The sequence below is a fragment of the Bufo bufo genome, chromosome 1 (assembly GCF_905171765.1).
Source record: "Bufo bufo chromosome 1, aBufBuf1.1, whole genome shotgun sequence".
Classification (NCBI taxonomy): Eukaryota; Metazoa; Chordata; class Amphibia; order Anura; family Bufonidae; genus Bufo; species Bufo bufo.
Window position 1 is genome coordinate 66,221,659 of NC_053389.1, and position 3,936 is coordinate 66,225,594.

Here is a 3,936-nt window from a genome sequence, read left to right on the forward strand (position 1 = left end):
TTCTGAATGGTTACCATGGCTTTCGGGACGCTAACTTCCTGTTTGCCATGGTAAAGTGGAGCGGGGGAGCAGTATACTTACCGTCCGTGCGGCTCCCGGGGTGCTCCAGAGTGACGTCAGGGCGCCCCAAGCGCATGGATCATGTGATCACATGGACACGTCATCCATGCGCATGGGGCGCTCTGACGTCATTCTGGAGCGCCCCGGGAGCCGCACGGACGGTAAGTATGCTGCTCCCCCGCTCCCCACTACTACTATGGCAACCAGGACTTTAATAGCGTCCTGGGTGCCATAGTAACACTGAACGCATTTTGAAGACGGGTCCGTCTTCAAATGCTTTCAGTTCACTTGCGGTTTTCCGGATCCGGTGTGTAATTCCGGCAAATGGAGTACACGACGGATCCGGACAACGCAAGTGTGAAAGAGGCCTTAGTAGAAACGTTCTTAACCAATATGTTGCTATATTTTTCTACGCACCAAGAACAACTTTTATGCTAAGAAATTAGCCAAAATGTTGCAGTGTCTTTTTTTTTTTTTTTTTTCTGTGAAGCTGGTCCAATAAAAAAAACACTGGAAATGCTGCCGATGCCTCTGGTTGCTTGCTGTTCATTGGACTGCTGAGGATCTGTGGTCGTGGTTCGGGCTGATGCATTCTGGTGTGGTCGTGAGGTCCGGTGGTGCTACTCTACACTTTATAGTTCTACTATTTGCATCCACATGTGGGTCCACATGTAAAATGAAGACCGTTTGGGGACATTGAAAAGGTAAAAATCTTTGTATTTTAACAGGCTGCTTAGATGTTGGTTAATATGGTAAAATAAATGCTATAATTACTGCTTTTGATAACTTTTTTAGAAGTGGTACCTCTTGCTCTATAATTTAAACATGCAGAAATAGTTAGTTGTGGTTATAGCCTTCTCAGTTAATCCATGGTCAATTTTATTGCTTGCATAACTGTCTCCTATAGTCTTTAACTTTGTCTTCACACACAGCGGCTACTTCACTGGAGCTGCCCTATGGGTGTCTTCACACAGCATGACTTGCTAATATGCATATGGGATCCCACCCTGACCCTTGTCATGATGGCATAAACTTGCCCTGTCCTACAGATCTGTGACTCAGTAGTCCCCTGTTATTATGCTAACAGCCAGGCTGCGATTCCACCAACGTATATATGCATTGGTAATACACTGTATGAAGGCACCCTATGAATGAAACGGTTTCAAACCTATAACTGTAATTTTTTTTTTTTTTTTTTTACCCAAACATAAAAGATGGAAGACCACAATTTTATCAGAACCAGGAAACTGTATCAAATTACAAAAAAAATGGACTGTCCAGCCAAAATTTATGTGTACCACTTACTCACATTTCCAGATTTTCAGGTATGGACAGTTTCTTGTTTAATATACTTTATAATACAAGATAAGTTAATGTATTCTTGTCTATACAATGTTTGTGATGAAAAACATATTTGCTGTTTCCCATGCCATAATGGCAAACAGGATTCTGTAAGGTCGGAATTATAAGGTGTATTTGTGGAATAGAAGTGCACCAGACTGGTCACCCGCAAAACATCTTGAACTTGAGCGGTCATAGAGATCTGAGTGATTTAGAAAAAAACACATGCTCTGGGATCGATGGCAACAGACTTTCAAAAAACTGAAATACAATTGTGACAAATGAAGCTGCATATCAAGGTTATGTATAATGGAACCATGTCAGTTTATCATGATGGCCTTTGTTAAGGCACCATGAACTGACTGTTTCCTATTCAATTTTCATCTGAACAAGTTTGGTGTACAAAAAAATGGCTAATTTTATATGAATTATGTGACTGTACCTTTGCTCTAATAGGAAACATTCATAAGAGCCTTGAAATGCATATCTGCAAAGGTGCATAGACACTTTAGAGTGCACCAACACATTGTGAACAATGTGTGTGAATTACAATCTTATCTGACAAAAAATTTATCCTAACAAAGCTTTGTGTATTTAAATGGAATCTCTTCCAATGTCATTAATCTGTAGGATTGGACAGATAATCTACTGTTTGTTGGGTTTCTTCCCCCCCCCCCCCTTTTTTTTTATTTTGCTTAACATCGCTCTGTGTTCTTATTATAGATAAATAAAAACACTGAGTGGCTAAAGAGAAGTGCATCAACGAAACTTAAAAATTACATTCAGAAGGAGGACGCCAAAGGAATTAATATCTACATGGTTTTATTCCCAAAGTTGTCTGACCACACCAATCACATCACTTCTGGAGAGGTTGATTTAAATTCTTTTTATTTTTCGGTGATTAAGTATATGAATTTTCAACATATTTGAATGAAGAAAGATGAAAGCGGCACTCAACATCTGCTGTATTTCTTCGATTTATTGGATCACAAAATCGAAAACATGTGAAATAGAGGACATCGGGTGGACGCCTCCAGCATGAGGCACGCCGAGTAGCTACTCGGCGTGCCTCATGCTGAAGGGGTCTGCCCCGTGTCCTCTCTGTTTCCCAACCAGCGTGCCTGCAGCTGTTGCAAAACTACAACTCCCAGCATGCCCAGACAGCCTTTGGCAGTGCAGGCATGCTGGGAGTTGTAGTTTTGCAACAGCTGGAGGCACACTGGTTGGGAAACAATGCTCTATCTCACATGTTTTCGATTTTGTGATCCAATAAATCGAAGATATACAGTGGTGAGTGCCGCTTTCATCTTTTTCTTCCTTCGAATACATTATAACTGGTTCTTCATTTGGCTGAGCACCACCGTACTTCGTGGTTACCAGTGGTCGCAAGGGACTGAAGCTTGTTAGTGCGCATGGCGTAGTGCTGCCCCGCTCACTCTTCTATGTATTTATATGAATTTCTCGCCCATATTCCTTGGGGGACACAGGAAACCATGGCGTATAGCTCTGCTCTCTAGGAGGCGTGACACTAAGTGAAAGCTGTAAGCCCCTCCTCCATCAGCTATACCCTTCAGCCTGGAGAAGAGACTGCTAGTTTTTGCTTAGTGTCCAAGGAGGCAAGACACCCCCTGCTTATGCAGGGTTGTTTTCCTATGATTTTTTATTTTTGCGTTATTTGTTGTTTTTAATTCGATTTTTTTCTACCTACAGGGACAACAGAGGCGCATTAGACCCCTCTGTTTCTCCCGGGGTTGAGTTGCGCCAGTGCCGGTAATTCCGCACTGCCGCCTCCCCCACAGAAGACAAGGTGGACCAGGGCAGCCTCGCTCCCCTGCGTCCCGCCAGCTCAGGGTCGTCCGCACGCCAAGTCCCTCCCCCGGCTTCCTGCCACTGCGGTGCCAGGAGCTGAAGGGGCGACCCCCGCTGGATGGACTGAGGGCGAAGACAGCGTATGGTGAGTGGCTGCTCCAGCCTCCCCTTCCTCCCTCCCACCGCTGCTACAGGCCTCCTGGGCTCCCATGGCCACTGCTACATCCCCCTTGGCCACTGCTACATGGCCACTGCTACATCGTGCGCCCACCCCCCCCCCCCCCCATCGGGACCGTTACCGGGCAGGGGAGTTTATCTGGGCAAGTCCTTGGCAGGGACGCTGCCTTCAGGGGATGGCTGCAGGAAAAAAGCAAGCCGTCTGCCACATCCAGGCGCGGCGGGGGCCGCTTACTTGAACGGCGCCATTTCAGGCCGGCACTTCATCATCCTTGGGGGTTAAAATCATTTTGCCGCGCGCGCGGCTCTGCTTCTTCTTCAGCGCGGCAGAGGGGGGGCGGAGCTTCCTACATGCGCTCCACTACTTCCGGTTTCATCGGGCTCCACTTCTCAGTGCTGTGTGGAATCCTCTCTGCCGTGCGATCCTGAAGCCATTCATCTCCGTGCTGCTGCCTCTCCTCCACAGCCTCCTCAGTCTGTTTCCCTTACCGCTGCCACTTGCATCATCCGGGTCTGGTAGGACTGTTAACCCCCTCCGTGCCACCACTT

At 46.3% G+C, this 3,936-nt stretch overlaps 1 long non-coding RNA gene across 1 annotated transcript; it reads left to right on the forward strand.

The window, feature by feature from the left end:
- The first annotated feature begins 540 nt into the window (after positions 1-540).
- On the forward strand, positions 541-2,065 carry LOC120996025. Its single transcript, XR_005777710.1, has 3 exons — positions 541-764; positions 1,275-1,385; positions 1,506-2,065. It is a non-coding gene; the product is annotated as an uncharacterized LOC120996025 (long non-coding RNA).
- The last annotated feature ends 1,871 nt before the right edge of the window (positions 2,066-3,936 follow it).